General features: G+C 49.1%; 1 long non-coding RNA gene across 1 annotated transcript in view; it reads left to right on the forward strand.

Annotated features, from left to right (window-relative positions):
• The first annotated feature begins 745 nt into the window (after positions 1-745).
• Positions 746-12819, forward strand: part of LOC134901707 (uncharacterized) — a 32624-nt gene continuing 20550 nt past the window's right edge. Inside the window, exon 1 of the long non-coding RNA XR_010175196.1 lies at positions 746-865. This is a non-coding gene — a long non-coding RNA (uncharacterized LOC134901707). The remainder of the gene's footprint in view (positions 866-12819) is intronic.

The raw sequence follows: 12819 nt of genomic DNA on the forward strand, positions 1-12819 counted from the left end.
TAATTCACGTGGGGAGCAACATGATTTATGTGGGGCGCAATGTGATAGTTTTTTTCTGTGTAGGCCAATGTATGTGTGGATTTTTTTTTTTACTGTGACGGCCAATGTGTGTTTTTTTTTTTTTTTTTCTGTGGGGAACTGATGGTGTGCCTTGGCAATTTTAAAATATTGTTCGGTGTGCCGCGAGTAAAAAAACGTTGAAAATCACTGCTCTAGACTAAACAAAACAAGTTAGACATAAAGCAAATGCAAAATTAAAAATGTCCAGATCTTAATTATACCTGGATAACTGCATATCGGAAGATAGCTACATACTATGCTACTTCCGTCTGCCCAAGATCTGTACAAACTGTGTTTGTATTAATGCAGCCCTGAATTGGGTTACAATCGTGAGTGGGAGAGCCCACACACTAGGTAACAGTTCTAACAATTAACCACTGTAATGGATTTAAAGAATAATGAATAAAATAAAAGAAGAAGAGGGATGAGGTATAAGTGGTGATACTGCTGTTGGTGTGGTTTCTATGGGGAAGAGAGTCTCCCTACTTCACTGGGTATTCCCTAGTGGTCGCCCGTCTAGGTATATCCCCCCTTTTTTTTTACTCTGGGCGCACCGCCATACGGACAGAAAGTAATTACTAATATCTAGTATCATTGTCCATTTCTGGCTCATATATGATTACCTACGTACTTTGAATCTAGGTCGGTGCAGGATCAAAAACCCTTCTTTTTTGTGTAGGCAACGCAGGCGTCAGGGAAAAACGCGGGAGTGTCTGGAGAAACGGGGGAGTGGCTGGCCGAACGCAGGGCGTGTTTGTGACGTCAAACCAGGAACTAAACGGACCGAGCTGATCGCAATCTGTGAGTAAGTCTGGAGCTACTCAGAAACTGCTAAGAATTATTTAGTAGCAATTCTGCTAATCTTTCGTTCGCTATTCTGCTAAGCTAAGATACACTCCCAGAGGGCGGCGGCCTAGCGTGTGCAATGCTGCTGAAAGCAGCTAGCGAGCGAACAACTTGGAATGAGGGCCCTTGTTCCTTCTGTGTACTTTCCTTTGTTAAAATCTGAGCTCTGACAGACAATTCGGAGCCTGACCCAGCATGTGGTCAGCAGGAGAAAGCCAGCTGTGGGTGGGAGGAGGGAGATACCTGAAATGGGATCCCACCAATCAGGAACCTGTGTATCCTCCCCAGTTGAGTACGGCATAATGGGCATTTGGAAGGTTTTAAAAGAGATTGCGTAGGTCAGCTCCTGTTAGTTGCAGGACTCTGGCTAAGGGGTGATTCTCTGCCAGGGTACCTTGTGGAACGCATCACCAGAGCTGTGTGGACTTATACGTATTTACTCCTGCATGGACTTATACAAAGATTCTTCTGTGGACCAATCTGCTGTCACTGCTGTGTGGACTCAGTGATAGTTCTGCTGTGTGGACCTGTTTATCTGTAGCTTCAGTGTGGAATTGCTGTGGACCTAAATCCTCTACTGGGACTTACTATCTGGACTGCTACCTGCATATTGTTTCTGGGCTATATTCAGGGCCGGTGCAAGGATTCTAGGCCCCCTAGGCAAAGCTATACAATACTGCCCCTGCCTCACCCGATACCCTCCCCCCAGCTGCTCACATACAGATGGAGCCATGCTCTTCTATGCCGTAATGCATACGCACGTGCGCACGCATCGCGGCATAATGTGAAGATGCTGCACTGCGACTGGCCACAGCGGGCATTCACTCCATAGGCTTTTATGGTGTGCACAGCAATGATGAGCGTGGTTACATCTGTACGAGGTATATCAGGACACCTCTGTATGCAGGCCGCAGTTGTACTCACTGATTTGAAGAGGGTCTCCCATTGGCCGGGATGTATTAACATTCTCTGTCGCGCTAATCCCCCTGTTGCCGCTGTGGAGGTGTTTCCGGCAATGTGCCAATAAAGCTATCATGAAAAATACTTCGTTCGGCGGCGTCAAGAAATACCACAATATCCCCTTGACTGTATTTCTTCTCATAGACGGCTGAGGGGATCGTTGACCGCTGTAATGTACTAACAGCTGTCACAAATTCTTACGGCTATCATTTGATGTACTGTATTTTTAACACGATGTTTAGCAGGCAGTAGTGTTCTTTTACATGCCTAATTTTTAACTTTTTTCTATAAAGCCCAAGGTGATTGCTGATGTTTGTATAAAAAAAAAATATGTTTCTCTGACGTCCTAAGTGGATGCTGGGACTCCGTAAGGACCATGGGGAATAGCGGCTCCGCAGGAGACTGGGCACAACTAAAGAAAGCTTAAGGACTACCTGGTGTGCACTGGCTCCTCCCACTATGACCCTCCTCCAGACCTCAGTTAGAATCTTGTGCCCGGCTGAGCTGGATGCACACTAGGGGCTCTCCTGAGCTCCTAGAAAAGAAAGTATATTTTAGGTTTTTTATTTTCAGTGAGATCTGCTGGCAACAGACTCACTGCTACGAGGGACTAAGGGGAGAAGAAGCGAACCTACCTGACTGGAGATAGTTTGGGCTTCTTAGGCTACTGGACACCATTAGCTCCAGAGGGATCGAACACAGGACCCGACCTCGATCGTTCGGTCCCGGAGCCGCGCCGCCGTCCCCCTTACAGAGCCAGAAGCATGAAGATGGTCCTGAAAATCAGCGGCAGAAGACTTCGGTCTTCAACAAGGTAGCGCACAGCACTGCAGCTGTGCGCCATTGCTCCTCATGCACACCTCACACTCCGGTCACTGATGGGTGCAGGGCGCTGGGGGGGGGCGCCCTGAGCAGCAATATTAAACACCTTGGCTGGCAAATCTACACAATATATAGTCATATAGGCTATATATGTGTAAAATACCCCTGCCAGAGATCCATAAAAAAGCGGGAGAAAGTCTGCCGAAAAGGGGGCGGGGCTATCTCTTTCAGCACACTGGCGCCATTTTTTCTTCACAGTGCAGCTGGAAGACAGCTCCCCAGGCTCTACCCTGTAGTTTTCAGGCTCAAAGGGTTAAAAAGAGAGGGGGGGCACTAAATTTAGGCGCAATATTGTGTTTACAACAGCTATTGGGGAAAAAATCACTCAGTTATAGTGTTAATCCCTGCATTATATATAGCTCTGGTGTGTGCTGGCATACTCTCTCTCTGTCTCCCCAAAGGACTTTGTGGGGTCCTGTCCTCAGTCAGAGCATTCCCTGTGTGTGTGCGGTGTGTCGGTACGGCTGTGTCGACATGTTTGAGGAGGAAGGTTATGTGGAGGCGGAGCAGATGCCGATAAATGTGATGTCGCCCCCTGGGGGTCCGACACCAGAGTGGATGGATAGGTGGAAGGTATTAACCGACAGTGTCAACTCCTTACATAAAAGGCTGGATGACGTAACAGCTGTGGGACAGCCGGCTTCTCAGCCCGCGCCTGCCCTGGCGTCTCAAAGGCCATCAGGGGCTCAAAAACGCCCGCTACCTCAGATGGCAGACACAGATGTCGACACGGAGGATGACTCCAGTGTCGACGAGGTTGAGACATATACACAATCCACTAGGAACATCCGTTGCATGATCTCGGCAATGAAAAATGTGTTACACATTTCTGACATTAACCCAGATACCACAAAAAAGGGGTTTTATGTTTGGGGAGAAAAAGCAGACAGTGTTTTGTTCCCCCATCAGATGAGTGAATGAAGTGTGTGAAGAAGCGTGGGTTCTCCCGATAAGAAACTGGTAATTTCTAAAAAGTTATTGATGGCGTACCCTTTCCCGCCAGAGGATAGGTCACGTTGGGAGATATCCCCTAGGGTGGACAAGGCGCTCACACGTTTGTCAAAAAAGGTGGCACTGCCGTCTTAGAATACGGCCACTTTGAAGGAGCCTGCTGATAAAAAGCAGGAGGCTATCCTGAAGTCTGTATATACACACTCAGGTACTATACTGAGACCTGAAATTGCCTCAGCATGAATAGTGCTGCTGCAGCGTGGTCTATTACCCTGTCAGGACAGGGATACTATTTGCTAACCATAGAGCATATTAAAGACGTTGTCTTATATATGAGGGATGCACAGAGGGATATTTGCCGGCTGGCATCCAGAATTAATGCAATGTCCATTCTGCCAGGAGGGTATTAGGGACCCAGCAGTGGACAGGCGATGCTGACTTTAGAAGGCACATGAAGATTCTGCCTTATAAGGGTGAGGAATTGTTTGGGGATGGTCTCTGGGACCTCGTATCCACAGCAACTGCTGGGACGGAAAAAATTTACCTCAAGTTTCCTCACAGCCTAAGAAAGCACCGTATTATAAGGTACAGTCCTTTCGGCTTCAGAAAAGCAAGCGGGTCAAAGGCGCTTCCTTTCTGCACAGAGACAAGGGAAGAGGGAAAAAGCTGCACCAGACAGCCAGTTCCCAGGATCAAAAATCTTCCCCCGCTTCCTCTGAGTCCACCGCATGACGCTGGGGCTCCACAGGTGGAGCCAGGTGCGGTGGGGGCGCATCTCGGGAACTTCAGCGACCAGTGGGCTCGCTCACAGGTGGATCCCTGGGTTCTGCAAGTAGTATCACAGGGATACAAGCTGGAGTTCGAGACGACTCCCCCTCGCCGTTACCTCAAATCAGCCTTGCCTGCTGCCCTCGAGGAGAGGTAGTACTGGCGGCAATTCACAAGCTGTACTTCCAGCAGGTGAAAATCAAGGTACCCCTCCTTCAACAAGGCCGGGGTTACTATTCCACAATGTTTGTGGTACCGAAACCAGACGGTTCAGTGAGACCCATTCTAAAATTGAAATCCTTGAACACTTATATACGAAGGTTCAAGTTCAAAATGGAATCGCTCAGGGCGGTTATTGCAAGCCTGGACGAAGGGGATTACATGGTATCACTGGACATCAAGGATGCTTACCTGCATGTCCCCATTTACCCTCCTCACCAGGAGTACCTCAAAATTGTGGTACAGGACTGTCATTACCAATTCCAGACGTTGCCGTTGGTCTGTCCCCGGCACCGAGGGTATTTACCAAGGTAATGGCCGAATGATGATACTCCTTCGAAAAAAGGGAGTTATAATTATCCTGTACTTGGACGATCTCCTTATAAAGGCGAGGTCCAGGGAGCAGTTGTTCTTCGGAGTAGCACTATCTCGGGAAGTGCTACAACAGCACGGCTAGATTCTGAATAGTCCAAAGTCGCAGCTGGTTCCTACGACGCGACTACTGTTCCTGGGTATGGTTCTGGACACAGAACAGGAAAAAGGGTTTCTCCCGGAGGAGAAGGCCAAGGAGTTGTCATCTCTAGTCAGAGACCTCCTAATACAAATACAGGTGTCGGTGCATCAATGCACGCGAGTCCTGGGAGAGATGGTAGCTTCGTACGAAGAAATTCCATTCGGCAGGTTGCATGCAAGGATCTTCCAGTAGGATCTGTTGGACAAGTGGTCCGGGTCGCATCTTCAGATGCATCGGCTGATAACCCTGTCTCCAAGGGCCAGGGTGTCGCGGTTGTGGTGGCTGCAGAGTGCTCATCTTCTAGAGGGCCGCAGATTCGGCATACAGGACTGGGTCCTGGTGACCACGGATGCCAGCCTTCGAGGCTGGGGGGCAGTCACACAGGGAAGAAACTTCCAGGGACTGTGGTCAAGTCACAAGTGTCACGATCCGGGTATCTGGACGCCATTACTTACCCTTCAGATGCCTCCTAAGGCTGGCTCAGCGTTCCAGGACCGGATCCCGCTGTTCCTGAGTTTCCACATGCAGAATGTCAGAGTGGTGATTTCATCAGCCGCGGCCTCCGCTGTGCCCGCGTGGTTAAATGTGCGCTTGTCAGTCTGGCGTCTCCTGTCTCCTGTGGCCGGCGTCGCCATTACTGTTTCAATTCTCACATGGATTACAAACCAAACTTCCCTCCAAGTGTCTGCATGGGCGCAGCCATCTTGGATTTTGTCATCTGATTATTTCCACCAATCTGCTGTCTGTATTGTTGATTTGCATAATTGCCTAGCCAACCCCTTCCTTGCTGCAGGTATAAGTATGCTGTGCCTGAGCAAGGAAGGCGTCAGTGCTTTGGTTGTCAAACCTAGTTCCAGTTTGTCTCTCTCCTGTGATTGTCTTCCAGGTTCCAGCTCCTGTCTCCAGACTTCTGCTATAGAGATCCGCACCAGCATTCCATCTGCGGTGTAGCCTGACTCTCCGATCCATTCTGGACTCACCTGATTCCAGCTACAACATCACCTGCTTCCAGCTCAGCTTCCAGCAGTGTACAGCTTCTCTTAAAGGGCCGGTGTCCTTTCTGCAGTTTACCACTCTCCACCGGTATTGTTATTTCACCGCTCTCAAACAATCACCTGCTTCCAGCCCAGCTTCCAGCAGTGTATAGCTTCTCTTAAAGGGCCGGTGTCCTTTTCTGCAGTTTACCACTCTCCACCGGTATTATTATTTCACCGCTCTCAAACTCCAAACTTCATTATTATTTCATCGCTCTCAAGTTCGTTTATTATTTAACTGGTTCCAGCCAGTATCCACTCCGTACCAACAACAGTCTGGTTCCAGCCAGTATCCACAGCAGCCGTTTTACCTTCAGCAGCCCAGCCTTTCCTGGAACATCAGCTGGTACGATCCTGGGTTCTCTCCATTGCTACAGTCAGGCCTGGTAAGGACTTTCCAACTAGAAGATTATAAGAACTGTCTCACACTACCAGTGCCTGTGGCCCTTGCCACCCTGTAGTACCCAGGAATTGTATTTATCCTCTGTTGACTTTTATGTTTCCTTTTACTGCTGCTGTGTTATGGAGTTTGTCATAATAAACATCATTGACTTTTATCCTGGTTGTCGTGGTCACGCCTTCGGGCAGTTATTCTACATGTTACTTACATGTCTAGGGGTCTGATACAACCTCCCAGGTTCCGTTACATCTCAGCCCCTACAACTGAGGCTGCCTCCCGTCAGCTCAGGCCCTCAGTTGTGACAGTAAGCACTGACCTAATGAATCCAGCCGGAGACCAGGATCAAGCGGCCAGGCCAATGCAAGAACTGGCAGCCCGACTTGAACATCAGGAGGCTGCACAGGGCCACATCATCCGCTGTCTCCAGGATCTCTCTACACGGCTGGATGGGATTCAAACGACCCTCCGTGGACCTGGCACGTCCGGTGCGTCCACTACAGTGACACCAGCTGTAACCCCACCCACCTTACCCATTTCCAGTCCACATCTTCATCTTCCAACGCCAGCAAAATTTGATGGATCTCCAAGGTTCTGCAGGGGATTTCTCAATCAATGTGAAATCCACTTTGAGCTTCTACCTGGCAATTTCTTCAGTGACCGTACCAAAATTGCCTATATCATCTCCCTTCTCAGTGGCTCAGCCCTTGACTGGGCATTACCTTTATGGGAGAAGTCTGATCCCCTGCTATCCTCCTATACTGACTTTGTAGCTACATTCAGGCGCATCTTCGACGAGCCAGGCCGGATAACATCTGCTTCATCTGAGATTCTCCGTTTACGCCAGGGAACACGTACTGTGGGACAGTATCTTATACAGTTTAAAATCCTGGCATCCGAACTGGCATGGAACGACGAGGCCCTGTATGCTGCATTCTGGCATGGCTTATCAGAACGCATCAAGGATGAGTTAGCTACCAGAGACTTGCCCTCTAAGTTGGATGAGCTAATTTCTCTTTGCACAAAGGTTGATCTACGTTTCAGAGAGAGAGCAACTGAGCGAGGAAGATCATCTACTCCTAAATCTTCTGCTCCTCCTCCTCGTCAGCCATCTCCATCCAAGGATGAGCCTATGCAAATTAGTCGTTCCCGTTTAACTCCTGCTGAGCGCCGAAGACGTCTCTCCGAGTCTCTCTGTCTTTACTGTGCAGCTCCGTCTCACACCATCAATGCCTGTCCCGAACGTTCGGGAAAACTCCAAACCCTAGCTCGCCCAGGAGAGGGCCGGCTAGGAGTAATGATCTCCTCTCCATCTCCTCATGATTGTAATCTCCCAGTGTCGCTCCAAATTGCTCAACGTTATCGGAACGTCATTGCCCTCCTTGATTCCGGAGCAGCTGGGAACTTTATTACCGAAGCTTATGTTAAACGGTGGTCCCTACCCACCGAAAGACTTCCTTCATCCATTTCCTTAACTGCCGTGGATGGCAGCAAGATTTTTGATACAGTTATTTCTCTAAGGACTCTACCAGTTCGTCTGAGAGTGGGAGTTCTTCATTCCGAACTTATTTCTTTTTTAGTGATTCCAAGAGCCACACATCCAGTGGTTTTAGGCCTTCCATGGCTCCGTCTCCACAACCCATCAATTGACTGGACGACTACGCAAATACTGGCATGGGGTCCCTCCTGTGCTGAGACTTGTTTAGCCAAAGTTCTTCCTGTTTGTTCTTCCTTCCCCAGGTCATCTGATGTTCCGCCTCCTCCATATCAAGACTTCACGGACGTGTTCAGTAAAGCCTCTGCTGATATCCTTCCTCCTCATCGAGAATGGGACTGCCCAATCGACCTCATTCCAGGGAAGGTTCCACCGCGAGGCCGAACTTATCCGTTGTCTCTGCCTGAGACACACTCCATGGAAGAGTACATCAAAGAGAACCTGGCGAAGGGTTTCATCCGACCATCTTCTTCTCCAGCCGGCGCAGGCTTCTTCTTCGTTAAGAAGAAAGACGGTGGTCTGCGTCCGTGCATCGACTACAGAGGTCTGAACGACATTACCGTCAAGAACCGATACCCTTTACCCCTGATTACCGAGCTCTTTGATAGAGTTAGTGGTGCAACTATTTTCACAAAGCTGGACTTGAGGGGTGCCTACAATCTCATCCGAATCCGTGAGGGTGACGAGTGGAAGACCGCCTTTAACACCCGTGACGGACATTATGAGTACCTCGTCATGCCCTTCGGATTGAGCAACGCTCCAGCAGTCTTCCAGCACTTCGTGAATGAGATATTCAGGGACATCTTGTACCGCCATGTCGTGGTTTATCTAGACGACATCCTCATCTTTGCTAATAATCTCGAAGATCATCGTTTCTGGGTAAAAGAGGTTCTTTCCCGTCTCCGTGTCAATCACCTCTATTGTAAATTGGAGAAGTGTGTGTTTGAAGTTAAAACCATTCCGTTTCTAGGTTACATTGTGTCCAGTTCCGGACTAGAGATGGATCCTGAGAAACTCCAAGCAATCCAGAATTGGCCTATACCCTTAAGCCTCAAAGGGGTCCAGAGGTTCTTAGGGTTCGCCAATTATTATAGAAAATTTATACGAGACTTTTCCACCATTGTGGCGCCTATCACTGCATTAACCAAGAAAGGTGCTAATCCGTCCAAGTGGTCCGAGGAAGCTACACAGGCCTTTCACCTTCTGAAGCAACGGTTCATCTCTGCACCAGTTCTGAAACAGCCCGACACCGACTCTCCTTTTATCTTAGAGGTAGATGCCTCCTCCGTTGGAGTAGGAGCAGTGTTATCCCAGAGGGCCAAAGATGGACATCTACATCCTTGCAGTTTCTTCTCCCGGAAGTTCTCCCCAGCTGAGCGCAACTATGCCATTGGCGATCAGGAGTTGCTAGCCATCAAGCTCGCTCTGGAGGAGTGGAGATACCTGTTGGAGGGAGCTTCCCACTCAATCACCATACTTACCGACCACAAAAATCTTTTATATCTCAAAGGCGCACAATGTCTGAATCCTCGTCAGGCCAGATGGGCACTTTTCTTCTCTAGGTTTGACTTTAAACTCCAGTTCTGTCCGGGTTCTCAGAATCGTAAGGCCGATGCCCTTTCCCGCTCATGGGAGCAAGAAAATGAGTCCGAGTCTGCAGACAAGCATCCTATTATTAATCCGTTGGCATTCTCCACGGTAGGGATGGACTCTACGCCTCCACCAGGGAAAAGTTTTGTTAAGCCAGTTCTAAGGAAGAAGCTCATGCATTGGGCCCATGCTTCCCGTTTTGCTGGACATACAGGCATTCAGAAAACCCTTGAATTTATTTCTAGGTCCTACTGGTGGCCAACTCTGAAGAAGGACGTTATGGAATTTATTGCCTCCTGCCCAAAGTGTGCCCAACACAAAGTCTCCCGCCAGTCGCCTGCGGGGCAACTGGTTCCATTATCTGTTCCCCGTCGACCTTGGACCCATTTGTCGATGGACTTTGTTTCCGATCTACCTATCTGCAACAAGTTTAATACCATCTGGGTGGTAGTTGACCGGTTCACCAAGATGGCACATTTCATCCCTCTCACCGGTCTTCCGTCAGCTTCCAAGTTGGCTCAAGTGTTTATACAAGAGATCTTCCGACTTCACGGTCTTCCTGAAGAGATCATCTCGGATCGTGGAGTACAATTTGTAGCCAAATTTTGGCGAAGTTTGTGTCAAGCCCTCCAAGTCAAGTTAAAGTTTTCCACGGCTTACCATCCTCAGACCAATGGTCAAACCGAGAGGGTGAATCAGGACTTGGAGGCCTTCCTCCGTATATATGTGTCTTCCTCTCAAGATGACTGGGTTCAACTCCTTCCTTGGGCCGAGTTCAGCCACAACAATCAATACCATTCCTCATCTTCTTCTACACCATTCTTCATTAATTATGGATTCCACCCTAAAGTCCCAGAATTCCAACCGCTTCCCGCAACTTCTGTTCCAGCAGTGGATGTCACCTTGCGTCAGTTTTCAAATAACTGGAGGAACGTCCGCGCAGCCCTGCTTAAAGCCTCATTCAGGTATAAGAAGTTTGCCGATAGGAAGCGTAGAGCGGTTCCTGCTCTCAAGGTGGGTGATCGTGTGTGGCTGTCCACGAAGAATTTGAGGTTGAGAGTTCCCAGCATGAAATTTGCACCTCGCTACATCGGACCCTTTAAGATTGAACAAGTCATCAATCCTGTTGCCTACAGGTTACAGTTACCATCCTTCTTGAAAATACCCAGGACATTTCATGTTTCTTTGTTGAAACCGCTGATCCTGAATCGGTTTCATTCCGCACTTCCTCCAGCTCCCAAAGTTCAGACTCAACGGGGAGTCGAGTACGAGGTGGCCAAGATTTTGGACTCACGTTTCCGTTACGGTCAGTTACAATACCTCATTGACTGGAAGGGCTATGGTCCTGAAGAACGCTCTTGGACCAATGCCTCAGACGTCCATGCTCCTGCCTTGGTCCGAAATTTCCACGCAAAGTTTCCTTTAAAGCCTAAGAAGTGTCCTGGGGCCACTCCTAAAGGGGGGGGTGCTGTCACGATCCGGGTATCTGGACGCCATTACTTACCCTTCAGATGCCTCCTAAGGCTGGCTCAGCGTTCCAGGACCGGATCCCGCTGTTCCTGAGTTTCCACATGCAGAATGTCAGAGTGGTGATTTCATCAGCCGCGGCCTCCGCTGTGCCCGCGTGGTTAAATGTGCGCTTGTCAGTCTGGCGTCTCCTGTCTCCTGTGGCCGGCGTCGCCATTACTGTTTCAATTCTCACATGGATTATAAACCAAACTTCCCTCCAAGTGTCTGCATGGGCGCAGCCATCTTGGATTTTGTCATCTGATTATTTCCACCAATCTGCTGTCTGTATTGTTGATTTGCATAATTGCCTAGCCAACCCCTTCCTTGCTGCAGGTATAAGTATGCTGTGCCTGAGCAAGGAAGGCGTCAGTGCTTTGGTTGTCAAACCTAGTTCCAGTTTGTCTCTCTCCTGTGATTGTCTTCCAGGTTCCAGCTCCTGTCTCCAGACTTCTGCTATAGAGATCCGCACCAGCATTCCATCTGCGGTGTAGCCTGACTCTCCGATCCATTCTGGACTCACCTGATTCCAGCTACAACATCACCTGCTTCCAGCTCAGCTTCCAGCAGTGTACAGCTTCTCTTAAAGGGCCGGTGTCCTTTCTGCAGTTTACCACTCTCCACCGGTATTGTTATTTCACCGCTCTCAAACAATCACCTGCTTCCAGCCCAGCTTCCAGCAGTGTATAGCTTCTCTTAAAGGGCCGGTGTCCTTTTCTGCAGTTTACCACTCTCCACCGGTATTATTATTTCACCGCTCTCAAACTCCAAACTTCATTATTATTTCATCGCTCTCAAGTTCGTTTATTATTTAACTGGTTCCAGCCAGTATCCACTCCGTACCAACAACAGTCTGGTTCCAGCCAGTATCCACAGCAGCCGTTTTACCTTCAGCAGCCCAGCCTTTCCTGGAACATCAGCTGGTACGATCCTGGGTTCTCTCCATTGCTACAGTCAGGCCTGGTAAGGACTTTCCAACTAGAAGATTATAAGAACTGTCTCACACTACCAGTGCCTGTGGCCCTTGCCACCCTGTAGTACCCAGGAATTGTATTTATCCTCTGTTGACTTTTATGTTTCCTTTTACTGCTGCTGTGTTACGGAGTTTGTCATAATAAACATCATTGACTTTTATCCTGGTTGTCGTGGTCACGCCTTCGGGCAGTTATTCTACATGTTACTTACATGTCTAGGGGTCTGATACAACCTCCCAGGTTCCGTTACATCTCAGCCCCTACAACTGAGGCTGCCTCCCGTCAGCTCAGGCCCTCAGTTGTGACAACAAGACTTCCCTACACATAGATATTCTGGGACTAAGGGCCATTCACAAGGCCCTAAGTCAGGCTAGACCCCTGCTTCAACACCAGCCGGTGCTGATCCAGTCAGACAACATCACAGCGGTCGCCCATGTAAACCAGCAGGGCGGCACAAGAAGCAGGATGGTGATGGCAGAAGCCACAAGGATTTTCCGATGGGCAGAAAATCATGTGTTAGCACTGTCAGCAGTGTTTATTCCCGGAGTGGACAACTGGGAAGCAGACTTTCTCAGCAGGCACGACCTCCACCCGGGAGAGTGGAGACTTCATCCAGAAGTCTT

This window comes from Pseudophryne corroboree, chromosome 1 (genome assembly GCF_028390025.1).
Source record: "Pseudophryne corroboree isolate aPseCor3 chromosome 1, aPseCor3.hap2, whole genome shotgun sequence".
Lineage (NCBI taxonomy): Eukaryota > Metazoa > Chordata > Amphibia > Anura > Myobatrachidae > Pseudophryne > Pseudophryne corroboree.